Source organism: Procambarus clarkii, chromosome 2 (genome assembly GCF_040958095.1).
Source record: "Procambarus clarkii isolate CNS0578487 chromosome 2, FALCON_Pclarkii_2.0, whole genome shotgun sequence".
NCBI classification, from domain to species: Eukaryota; Metazoa; Arthropoda; class Malacostraca; order Decapoda; family Cambaridae; genus Procambarus; species Procambarus clarkii.
In genome coordinates this window covers 41,519,970-41,533,754 of record NC_091151.1, presented here as the reverse complement: position 1 = coordinate 41,533,754, position 13,785 = coordinate 41,519,970, and the positions used below count along the sequence as shown (strand labels likewise).

The 13,785-nt window shown below is 36.2% G+C and overlaps 1 long non-coding RNA gene across 2 annotated transcripts; it reads left to right on the top strand.

Annotated features, from left to right (window-relative positions):
* The first annotated feature begins 5,577 nt into the window (after positions 1–5,577).
* Positions 5,578–10,105, top strand: LOC138364874 (uncharacterized). 2 transcript variants are annotated; one of them, XR_011228533.1, is made up of 5 exons: positions 5,592–5,606; positions 5,912–6,054; positions 6,434–6,510; positions 8,078–8,176; positions 8,666–10,105. It is a non-coding gene; the product is annotated as an uncharacterized lncRNA (long non-coding RNA). The 2 variants fall into 2 exon arrangements; XR_011228532.1 differs by having other exon boundaries at positions 5,578–6,054.
* The last annotated feature ends 3,680 nt before the right edge of the window (positions 10,106–13,785 follow it).

Below are 13,785 nucleotides of genomic sequence, written 5' to 3'. Positions count from 1 at the left end.
TGTCACATAAATTATAAAATATTTATAATATATATATTATATATATATATATATATATATATATATATATATATATATATATATATATATATATATATATATATATATATTTTAAAATATATATACAGTATATATATATGCTCGAGTGTGGTAAGGTCCGGTTCCCTCAGTCTTTCCTCTTAGCACAAACCCTTCAGATCAGAAACTAGTCTTGTTGCATATGTTTGGATCTCTTGTAGTGTTTTGTTTATTTATTGAAATAATAAACCTATTCTCGGTATTAAGAGTTTTATATCCTAGCATAATTTGATTTGTTGTTAATACCACATTCACTTGAATGGTCGAAAATTTAAATGCCCGATTATGCAAATCAATGAAATGTTATTAACCAGGCTATTGTGGAATGCGTATTGCATGATATGCATGAATGAGTGGATACCAGAAATTTTAGCCAAATATCCCCAGTTTGCTAACTGTAGGTAGTAACTAAGTGATTGTAACCTATCCACCGCTGCCCAGTGGATGGGGGGCGGTGTGCAGGACAAACATATAAATTTTGACACTAGCTCTCCACATATGTCAGTTGCTTAATTTAGAACCTGTACTTGAGGTCGATCTCGAACCCATTGTTGATGTGATGACTTATATTGAATTTTGTAACTAGCTCATCAAGATTGTAACTTGCTTAGCTAAATGAATTGTGGGGTTCAGTCCCTGAGCCCATTATGTGCCTCTGTAACCCTTTCCACTACCGCCCACAACATGGGTATGGGGTGCATAATAAATGAACTAAAGTAACTGATGCTGAGACACCTTAGTGTTACTGCAATGAATGTTTTAAAGTCTCGGTTTGGTACCAGTTAGGTACTCTTTTGAGATTCTTATTGTTAGTATTCACGGCCTGGCTGGTAGGACGGGAGTCTTGTACCTAAGAGGCCCGAGTTCGAATCTGCAATGATCCAAATGAATAACGTAGTATTACCCATGCTATTGTGGATTGTATCTTATATGTATACACACAGATAGAGGGGAGAGGAGATGATACATTATATATTATAGTTTTATTACCCAGGGGATGTTGTCATTATATTTGTATTATAGATATGGGGTTTATGCATGAAATGTTTCATTCAAAGAATTAGTTATGTTAGAATAAGAATAAATAGTGGTGCTAGCGCATTAAGTAAATATAGTAACTGTAAAATGCACGTTTTATTCACCATGGGATAATAAACTCCCATTAGCGATTATCTGATTGGCTGTTCAGGTGGATGTAGACACAAGAGTTTCTACAATACAATGTGAGGACGGGAAACCACTCTTCAGGGTTGCAACGTTGATTTACAGCGTTGTGGTTCGAACAAAATTCGTCAGTGAAGCACTTGTTCCGGAAGTGTTCGAACGAAATTAGTTGTAAGTCGTGTGTGAACCGTTTTTCATTCATAAACAGCTGGGGTTTGGCGGGTGCATGGACTTTGTTTTTGTTTAGAGGGCGGGCTGCTTGCTTGGCTAAATGAATTGTGGGGTTCAACCCCTGAGCCCATTATGTGGCTCCGTAACCCTTTCCACTACCGCCCACAGGATGGGTATAGGGTGCATAATTAATGAACTAAAGTAACTCGATGCACGTTGGGAAACGGCCGCAGCTTTAATGAGCCTGGCGTGAGGACTGATTGGTTAAATTGTAGCATGAGATAAAATAGAAAGTGCGCAAAAGGCAACCTAGCCTTAATTAAACATAGAAAAGTTGAAAAAAAAGAAAAAAAATGGCTAACCTATAGTAATTAGTGTATATGAGAGTATTGAACTCATATGCCACGACTCATGGCGCCTATAAATGTTAAGCCTATAAAAAAGAATTAGTGTAAAAAACTGTCGAGACTTTTGAAATTGAAATAAGTGTACTGAATTATAAATACACTCAAATACACACTTGAGCCGCCCCTACAACACGGGAGAGATCAGAGAAAATGGGACAGGAGTCGGGAGAAGAGAAGCGACCAGTCTTAACAACAACAACAACAACAACCTCCTCCCCCAACAGTCCCTTAAATCAACAACGTCGTCTACCTCTCACGCTCCCGTCTTGGGTTGGTACAGTTATAGTAGTATGTATTGTAATCAGTGATTTGTATTCGCGTAACCCTTGTCTGGTGGGTATGTGATACACTAAAGTGGTAACCAAGAGTCATTCCAGGGCAGAGTTTCCCCAGACATGGTTGTCAACGGTCCATGACGTCCGGCCTTAGCCCTACCAGGGTTTTGTTTTAAAGATATATACAAGAGTTGCTACATTCTTGTACAGCCACTAGTACGCGTATCGTTTCGGGCAGGTCCCTGGAATACGATCCCCGCCGCGAAAAATCGTTGTTACAGCCAAGTACCCATTTTACTGTTGTGTTAAGCAGAGGCTACAGTTAAGGATTTGCCTGCAGTAAATCCTCCCCGGCCAGGATACGAACCCATGACAAAGCGCTCGCGGAACGCCAGGCGAGTGTCTTACCACTACACCACGGAGACTGTAGATTCCATCACACCCAGAGGGCAGTGTGGTCAGGCGGAGGATCTTTTTGACGCCTATAAGGTAGCCAACGATAAAGAGCAATATGGACACACTTTGGGGTGGCATTGCTTCCAGACACTCTTCAGGAGGTGCGAGCCGTGGTTATGAGGCCGGCAGCCGAGGTCTGGTGCAGCCATGTTATGTCGCCAGTCTCACTCTTGTGTTCATGATATCCTCATAATGGACCCGGAGTCTGCCAGTGCAGACTCCTTATCACGTGCCTCTGTATGACTAACCATCCTGTGTGATAGAGATTTTTAGCATCGCGTAGCTAGTTTTTTGACACTGTACTCCCCTTCATATAGTCGAGAGCAGATGTACCTAAATGTGTTAACAAAAATATAAAAAGCTGACCTGCACCTCACAAATAGCAGGTATTCTAGCCTTGGGGATTTGTATTTAAACATAATGTTATTTTCTGCTGCCCAATCGAAAATTAGGTTGAGATCTGCTTGAAATTTTTCCATGTGTTGAGCAGAGGTAATATTCATGCTGATTTTTGTGTTATCTGCAAAGGATGACACGAAGCTGTGCTTTGTATGTTTATCTATATCTGATATGAGAATAAGGAACAGCATTGGTGCAAGGACTGTACCTTGAGGTACAGAGCTTTTAACTGCGCTTGGACTTGATTTTATTTGATTGACTGTTACTGTTTGTGTTCTGTTGGACAGGAAATTGAGTATCCAGCGTCGTACTTTACCAGTTATTGCCATTGAGGTCATTTTGTGTGCAATCACTCCATGATCACATTTGTCGAATGCCTTTGCAAAGTCTGTGTATACTACATCTGCATTTTTCTTTTCTTCTAGAGAAGAAAATTTTGTGATTTTGTCATAGTGGTTGAGTAACTGTGACAGACAGGATGTTCCCGCTCTAAATCCATGTTGTCCTGGGTTATGTAACTCATTATTTTGCATAAAACTAGAAATTTGATTCCTAATCATTCTTTCAAAAACTGTTATGTGTGATGTTAGTGCAACTGGGCTATAATTGTTTGCCAAGGCTTTACGCACCCCCTTGTGCAAAGGAGGTATATCTGCAGATTTAAGTGCTGCTGGTATCTCCCCTGTATGTAGGAATGTTCTCAATATTACGGTGATTGCTCGAGTCACTGGTACTTTACATTTCTTTATGAATATAGAATTCCATGAGTCAGGGCCAGGAGCTGAGTGCATGGGCATATTGTCCATTTCTCTTTCAAAGTCTTCAGAGTTTGTGTTATTAAATATCCGTTATACTATCTGCAGCTTGAATGTCATTCATAAAGATGGTGTCTGGGTCAAGTTTAATGTTGTTTGTACTGTACTCTGTACCACCTACATGTACTCTGTACCCCCCACATGTACTGTGTACCCCCACATAATCTGTTACCCAACATGTACTCTGTACCCTGCACGGGGGGCCTGATTGCCTGGTGGATAGCGCGCAGGACTCGTAAACCTGTAAATCCCCCACTCTCCCCCATATTGCCCCACTTTCCCCCACTCTCCTCCATACTCCCCCCTCTCCCCCACTACTCTACTATAGTTTACTGTACTGTAATGTGCTATACCCTGTACTAAAATGTAGTGTATTGTAACCTGCACTGTACCCTGTACTGCACTGTAATTTACTGGACTGTCCTATACTGTATTGAACTATACTGTACTGAACTGTACTGTACGGTACAGTACAGTACAATACGTATCTATACTGTAGTATATAGTATGTACTATGGTGTACAGTTCTGTAGTATATAGTACTGTACTATATAGTATAATACAGTTTTGTACTGCACCCTGTACTGAAATGTAATGTATTGTATCCTGTACTGTACCCTCTATTGCACTGTACTGTAATGTAACGCACTATCCTATGGTGTATTGTACTGTACTGAACGGTACTGTACTGTATTGTACGGTACTGTTCTGTACTGCACTGTACCCTGTACTGTACGGTACTGTTCTGTACTGCACTGTACTGTATTGTACCCTGCACTGTACCCTGTACTTTATGATACTGTATCTAAGCTTACCTAGCTTACCGTAGCCTAGTCCAGTGTAGCCTAGCTTGCTTAGCTTAGCTTAACATAGCATAAGATAACGTCATTGTGTAAAAAACGACTCACAAGAGTTGAAATGATCAAAGTGTAACGCGCAAGATCTTTATTATTCAAAATGACTGATGACTTTGCGTAAATGTGCAAAAGACTATTTGATTGCTTTTGCGTAAATGTGTAAAAGACTTTTTGATTGCATGTTAAATCTAATCGTTATTACTAGTTGGAGTGTGTATCTATGGGTTAAATCACGCATATAAATATACATTGGTGTTGTTTAGGGAGGGAAATGAACGGTTGTAAAGGTAATAATGGAATAACAATGGTGGTTAGTGAAACTAGCGTCAGTTGCCATACAGCGCCATTACAGCAATCTGCTCCCTGTCCATCTCACGTGAAATTTGGTGTTTATTACGCGTTGTTACATTCAGGAAACAGTGAATTAAGTAGAAAAAATGATAATGGTGATGCCGTTGGTACAATTGAAATGCAAATAACGAAGTTTGAGTGTACGGTACTGTACTGTATTGTAATGTATAGGAGTGTACTGTATTGTACCGTACGGAACTATACTCTACAGTACTGTAATGTATCGTACGGAATTGTACTGTAGTATACTGTACTGTACTGTGTTGTACTGTAGTTACAGCTTGAATAAGTATTTTTATTATTTAATCTTTATAATAATAATTATTTAATAATAAGTAATGAAAAGTTATAATTTGAGTGTAATGTAAAACATTGTTTTCTCATACATTTGGTACATGTATGTTTCTCATACATTGGGTATACATTTTGGTGTATATATTTCAGTTTCAATAAAGAAATGCCATTAATTACTAGATTATCGAATTCGGTGGAGCGGACCAATGAGAGTACAGGTTGCGAGAATGTGACGTCAACTGAAAATGAGAAAGGTGATTGGCTGTTGAGTCGACGTGGTGGGTGGGGAGACACGGAACGTTATTTTGACCCTAGTATTCGCATAGTAGTGGTGTACAAGTTAGTGTTAGGGCGTGTTGTTACTCTGAGCTGGTACCCCGTTACCCTTTGGGGTCGCTAGGGCTGACACACCCCTAGCTTACACTCACTTTGTACACCGTCAAAACGCGAATACATAGGGTCAAAAATATATATTTATTACATGTGCCTTATCCTCTTGTGGGAGGATATATATATATATATATATATATATATATACACACACACACGGTGATATTAATTTTAGTGGTGACGTAGAATCATTACTACAATAAATGTATAAATGTTAGTTACGTGCAGAATTGTAATGTATTCATTGTTTTCAGCGGTGTTGTTAGTGAAGGAGGTAAGTGTGAAGATGACGTATCGCGTGAAATGACTCGATGGTGAGGACTCTGTGGTGGAGCGATGATTCAAGTCAGACCGTGGTGAGCAGAAGGTGGTGGTGGCGGCGGATGTCCCGGTTGAGGTAGATATGCTACTTGTGTAATACCTAGTTTCAGTAGAGGTTTGGTAATATTTTGTTAGTATACCGTACTAAGCCCTTAAATGTTTATAGAAGAACCCCTAAGGCTTGAAATTTAAAACTGGAGGAGCACATACTAAATATGTAGTCGACTAAAGTGGTTAGTAGTATTAGCTGCTCAGAGGGTGGGAACCCACAGATCAGTTCCCAACCAGTAGACTATCCAGGTGTGATCTATGGGTTAAAAATGGATATTTTAAATGAGCCGGTACATCAGTAATTTGTTTCAGTAAAGTAACTAGAGGTTCCACTTAAAGGTAGGGTATAGGGATGAAGTAACCATTTATATTGGTAGCATCCGGTAACTGTTGCCATGTTGCAGGTAATACCGGGACAGATTGCCAGGATGTGTGGAAGACAGCGATACCCGTCAACTTCACTATTGGTGAATACTTGGCCGTAAGTATGAATAGGCTTCTGTATAATTTTCGTGGGGATAGGTTTTAGGTTCGCGCACCCTTACTACAGACTAAAGGTGAGGGTTAATTTTGTGTGGGTTTCAATCACTTTGAGGCGGCGAAGAGTAGTTGATACAACTTCCACAACATTGAAGGTGTTTGATGTGACAGGAAGCTAGTTTTGCAGTAATTGGTGTTGATGTTTAGAAAAAAGAATTAAGTTGAAATGAAAATCGTCAGTGTTGGTGGTAGTTTTGGGATATAAGCATTTAGTACGTTTGACAACGATGACGTTGACTAAATAAGTTAAGTTTAATTAGTCATGTTGGAGGGAGAACTGGCTGCAAAACACACAGTAGGAAGTAAAGTGTAAATATAATAGACGGGATGAGTAGGCATATTGAGAGCATGTAAAGACTGCGAAAGGTTCATAATGTAAGGACGTAAAATGTTTTAGTTCATAACGTGGCCAGTAAGGCAATTATACCGGAATTAGGAATGACGTGTAACGCAGTCGTGTATATTGAGGCGTAACCCATTAGAGGTCTAGGTAAGTAAATTTACGTGACGATAAGCCGTTTAGGAAGGTAATTGGTCCGATTTTGGTGAAAAAATAAAAATAGATTGCGGGCAATGGAATTGGTTAAATAGGTGTTGGTTGAGAATAACGCAATTGGATGGGGATGGTGTAATTTTGACATTGAGGTGGTTAAATAAGTTTGACTTTGATCACTACAGGCATATTATGGCTTGGATGGTGAGTGCTTTCATATAATATAATAATGTTTATTTAGGTAAGGTACATAAGAGATTTTACAAGAATGATGGATTTATAGATAGGGCTAGTACATAAAATGCCTAAAGGCACGTACGGAAAGCGTTTGGGGGCATGAAAAACTTAAGGTTTAGTCATTTAACTCATGTTTTTGTTCTCGATACTAATTGAGCATAAACAATGAGATAAAAATGGGGGAACATTGGTGAAAAAGCATGACAAATACAATTAGGTCGACAAACAGCGTTGTTTAAGACATGGGTTGACAATAGTGTGGTAAGGTAGGTTCCAGAGAATTTATTAGGTATAGCTTCGTTTTTGTTAAACTGGTTGAGAGGGGTACAGTCTTTAACATGGTTTGGAAGGTGATTCGACATACTGGGTCCCTTGATTTGTAGAGCATTTATAGTTTAGATTAAGTCGTACTCTTTTTATATAAAAACTGTATTTATGGTGTGGTGCTCCTTGGTTCTGTTACAACCATCTCTGAAGGTTTTGATTTAAAACCAAACAGGCTTACACCATTGAATGACTCGGGCAAAGCAAACACTTAAGTATAAAAATGGCGTTTTGTTGGAGGATGGTGTTGGTTCCGGAAACTGCTTATTAAGACTAGTGAATAACTGTCGATAGTCTATGGCCTGAGTTCGCGCGTCGCCTTTAAAATTTGTTGATAGTGGTGTTCCCCCCCCCCCCTGTAGTTTTGGAAGGTGTGGTTGTAATAGATATACTCATGTTGATAAGTAATGTTTATATGAATGTTGATAATGTTGAATAAAATGTACTTTCGCAGGTGAGAGGCTTGAGTACCTTTGACGTGGATAACATGGTGTGTAGGTACTTTATGGACAGACGTGCAATTGTTGAATAAAGTTGACGTCTTGCATAGAAGGTACGAAATAATGTTAAAAATTGTTGGAAATGTTTATTGTAGTGCAGAGTCGTTGATCATATAGTTTGATTGTTGTTAGCTATGCAGTTGGTATTGAATAGTTATTAAAGTTGTGTGTGTATAATGTAGAATTACAAGGAGAAATGTGGGTGGGGTTAGTGGGCTAAGAGCGTCGTTACTGTGCTCATAGAGGGCAGTACATGTCTTGTGAATGAATGGAAAAAATATATAGATGTAAATATAATATTGGAGAATTGTTGAATCATAAATGAGTACAATAGATAATGAAGGGGAAAAATTTGAATTATTGTTTTGGAATATGATTAAAATGTAAAGGGGATGTGAATGTAGTTAATTTATTGTAAGAGTAAAGAAATATAAATGGTAAAAACAGGTTAGTGTGATAATTGTATGAGTAAATTTGAATCATAATTTATGTATGTTATTGGAAATGGGAAAGGCAATAAATACCTATATTATGTTTTTTAGAATTGCGAGATGATGGTAATGGAGAAGGTTGATTGGTAGAGGGAATCGGAGCCAGCGGACTTTGACGTACAACGGAACCAGAGGGTGAAGTGCAAGAATGATTTGTTGAAGAGAGGGATGACGCGACCCACACCGTGAATAACTGAAAGGAGTTAAGATTGACCGATACGAAGACTGGACAAAAAAGAGAAGGGGGGTTCCTGAATCGATAAGTGTTACAATGGCATTTGGTACCTGGAAGTGGAAATTGAGTGTTGCATTTAAAGACGAGATAATAATATAGTCGTATTGAGGGTGGAAGAATGTGTGTTTTGTTGCCTTAATACTTATTTCGTGAAACAGTGTTGGGAAGAGATAGAGGGGCCAAAATGCGTGGATGGTTAAAGAAGGGATGCGTGAAGTTTTGGAAAAGGTGTGAAATGAATGTTATGGAAAGATGTAGAGTAAATGTTAGTTAGCATGTCGTATTGTAAAACGCATATTTGTATACACGAGCAAAGGAGAAGTAATCGGTGTGTGGTTCTATAATATAATGTTAAAACAGAATATATTGATAATGTCGAATGCATTTGTGGTGTTGTAAGGACGTCATTGTGAAAGATGTACTGACAGTCATGTTAGCAGTAATGCATAAATAGTAGTGTACAAGTGAGGCAGTTTTGTGTTGGACAATACTAAAAGGCGTACTCGAAAACTAAGTGCGCAATAAGTGGAAATATGTACTATATATGACAATAATGGATTGTAGTTATTTACAGTTGGTATTAAATCGTAGTTTGAAATGTTGTTAATAATTGAGTTGACCAGAAAAGGAAAAAAAAACGTAAGGTAACCATGTTTTTTTTATTGAAGAATAGGATGTTTTTTTATTGAAGAATAGGATGTTATTTGTTTGTAATTATATGTACTACTAAACCTATGGAGGGGCTGAGTCACAATAACGTGGCTAAAGTATGAGCAGCAGACCACACACTAGAATGTGAATGGACGAGGACGTTTCTGTCCGTCCTGATAGTGTGGTCTGGTCATCATACTTAACCTATACCTATATTGATAGTTAAGAAATAAAAACAAAAGTCTGTTTGAAATGTATTAATGTTCTTTTTTCACATAATAAAATGTGTAAAATAAAAGAAGCAAATCATTGATACATAAGTTGTATAGCAAATTTAACTGGGTTTTTAGAAGTGTGAAGATAAAACTAGGAGAATCAATGGTCGAGTTAAATGTAACAGCCCCATAATTAAACTTTAATGTTAGACATGTACTATGTATGATAGTGTTATAGTTATTATTAATGTGCTGTCCATGTGAATTTTGATGATGGGTTGCAGCACTAATATGTATGAGTGACGTAGCTTAGATGTAAGGTGGTGTCTAAAGATAGTTTGATAAGATGACGAGGGATAGCGTGACTGTGCTTGCTTTACATTCCTCTGTCGTCCTGTCTAAGCTCGAGTATGGTTGCCGTGCTTACTTGTCTGGCAATACTCTTCGCCGTGTTGATGGTTTCGACCATAGTGGGTTACGCCTCGGTTGTGGTCGCTTTCGTGTGAGTCGTCGTCAGGTTGTATGTTGACAGTGGCTTCGTGTCTCTCCAGGAGCGCTGTGATCGCTACTGTGTTCGGTATCTTGCACGATCCTTGGAAGATCGTTGCTGTGTGGTGGTTTAACTTTTAGCCGTGGTGCGGTTCGTGTTGCTCTTCACCACCTCCCACTTTCGGACGTGTTATGTTGCTTACATGATTGTGTTTATAGTTTTAAGGTTTCTCGTCATTTTGTTCGTTCCTTGCCTCTGTGGAGTGTACCCTTTGTCAAGTTTTGTAGGTCCTTGACTTGTATTAGTACTTCGCAGTCCCACTCTATTTCCATCTTCAGGGAAGGGTCTAAGTCTGCGGAGGGTGTGAGGTACTGTTGTTTTCCTGACCGTAGTTGTGTGTCGCCTCCCTTCAGAGGGTAGCGTCTTTACGGGAGAACTTTATGCTAGTGTCTCCGTGTGTGGGTTTCTCATTCCTCGTTGTGGTTTGTAGTTGACTGTCGTAGTGTCATGATGGCTGTAGGGTCGTTTAAGGATGTCCATCGTCATCCTTAAACGTTCGTTGAGATTAAACATTTTCTGTATGTTATTTCTAGTAAATTGAAATGGGTAGTTTTGATTGGTTCGCAGCCATATTGGTGTCTTTCAATGAGCGTGCGGATGCTGCCGCTAAGGGCGCTATCGGTTTTTGTCCCATCTCCCGTAAAGGTATTCCTTATCCGAATTTTTTTTTATCCTGTTATTCATTCTTCCCCGTTGGCAGGGTTGTTCGTCTGCGGTTGGTAACAAGCTGCGTGCTCTCAAACGTAGTGTCTCCCCCCCCCCTACCCCGTAAGTGGGGGTGGGAAACTGGTTTGGCTGGGCTGCGGGTTTGGCATACTCGCTTAACCCATGGTCACTTAATGGAGCGCCGCCCTGCTCCTTATTGTGCGAATTGCGTTGTCCCTCTTACAGTTGTGCATATACTTGTTGAATGTCCTGACTTGGAGGACGAGCGTGTGTCTTGGTTTCCGACCGTCCCCCGCGGTCGCTTGTCTAGATAATAATCTTGGTGACTGTGATAGTTGTGATATCGGTTCGGGTGATGCGTGTTTGTTATAGTATTGGTGTCCTTTGTGATAAGTAGCAGGCTCTGAATATCCCGCACATTTGTTGGTGGTACATAGCGTTGCCGGTTTTGTGCCATCGTTTGATATTGTTTTGAAATAAAAGAAATATGGGAAGCATTATTAGTTTAAATTGTGAATAGCATATATGGGTTTTGATTTGAATCGAATAACGGAGGTGGTATGCGGTTCATAGTTATATTGTACTTAGCCGGGCAGCCTATCCACGCGTCTTTGTACCCTGTTGATAATGAGCTACGTAGTTTATAAGTGAGAAATTATGATTATCTTGATTAGTGTCATGAGTGTGGGGGGGGGGGGTCATGTGAAATGTTGCAATTGGCAGGTTGTGAAGGGAAGATTGACTGATATGTATGTAAAAGGTATGAAGTTTGTCTTCCATACTTGAGTATTGAAGCGGCGTATGGTAAATGACATTGATGTACATATTGAGATTGCTTGAGGAAGCCGATAATGTTTTAACATGGGTCTGATATACCCGAAAAGTAAGAGGTTGAGACATGTATGCTGTCGTTAACAGGCGATGCATGTCTTGTGATGACTGGAGTGGTTTGTAGGCGTGGCTAGCAATAAATGTGTTAGTAGGTAATAAAATGTAGTTTCGTAATCATTGTGTGATTTTACCTTGGCAGTAAAATGACATATATTGTTGACGAATCTGTATTGATTATTTAATAAACATGAATATTGAGTAGTATTGTTCAATACTATTCGAGTAGTATTGTTGCGTATTCTTCAATATTCAATATTATTCTTCAATATTCAATATTATTCTTCAATATCAATATTATTCTTCAATATTCAATATTATTCTTCAATATTGAATATTATTCTTTAATATTGAAGAACAATATTGAATATTGAAGAACAATATTGAATATTATTCTTCAATATTGAATATTATTCTTCTATATTAAAGAATAATATTGAGGAATAATATTGAATAATAATATTGAATAATTATTCTTCAATATTCAATATTAATCTTAAATATTCAATATTATTTTTCAATATTCAATATTATTCTTCAATATTCAATATTATTCCTCAATATTCAATATTAATCTTTAATATTGAACAATAATATTGAATATTGAAGAATAATATTCAATATTATTCTTCAATATTATTCTTCAATATTAAAGAATAATATAGAATAATAATATTGAAGAATAATATTGAATATTGAAGAATAATATTGAATATTGAAGAATAATATTGAATATTGAAGAATAATATTCAATATTATTCTTCAATATTAAAGAATAATATTGAATATTGAGGAATAATAATTGAAGAATAATATTGAATATTGAAGAATAATATTGAATATTGAAGAATATTGAATATTATTCTTCAATATTAAAGAATAATATTGAATATTAATATTGAATATTGAAGAATAATATTGAATATTGAAGAATAATATTGAATATTGAGGAATAATATTGAATATTGAAGAATAATTATTCAATATTAGAATAATTATTCTTCAATATTCAATATTCCTCTAATATTGAAGAATAATATTGAATATTGAAGAATAATATTCAATATTATTCTTCAATATTAAAGAATAATATTGAATATTGAGGAATAATATTGAAGAATAATATTGAATATTGAAGAATAATATTGAATATTGAAGAACAATATTGAATATTATTCATCAATATTAAAGAATAATATTGAATATTGAAGAATAATATTGAATATTGAAGATAATTATCAATATTAGAATAATTATTCTTCAATATTCCTCTAATATTGAAGAATAATATTGAATATTGAAGAATAATTATTCTAATATTGAATAATTATTCTTCAATATTCAATATTATTCCTCTATATTCAATATTATTCTTCAATATTCAATATTATTCTTCAATATTCAATATTATTCTTCAATATTATTCCTCAATATTCAATATTATTCTTTAATATTGAATATTGAAGAATAATATTGAATATTGAAGAATAATATTGAATATTATTCTTCAATATTATTCTTCAATATTCAATATTATTCTTCAATATTATTCCTCAATATTCAATATTATTCTTTAATATTGAAGAATAATATTGAATATTGAAGAATAATATTGAATATTGAAGAATAATATTCAATATTATTCTTAAATATTATTCTTCAATATTATTCTTCAATATTATTCTTCAATATTCAATATTGAATAATAATATTGAATATTGAAGAATAATATTGAATATTGAAGAATAATATTGAATATTATTCTTCAATATTAAAGAATAATATTGAGGAATAATATTGAATATTGAAGAATAATATTGAAGAATAATATTTAAGAATAATATTGAATATTATTCTTCAATATTCAATATATATTCTTCAATATTCAATATTATTCCTTCAATATTCAATATTATTCTTCAATATTAAAGAATAATATTGAATATTGAGGAATAATATTGAAGAA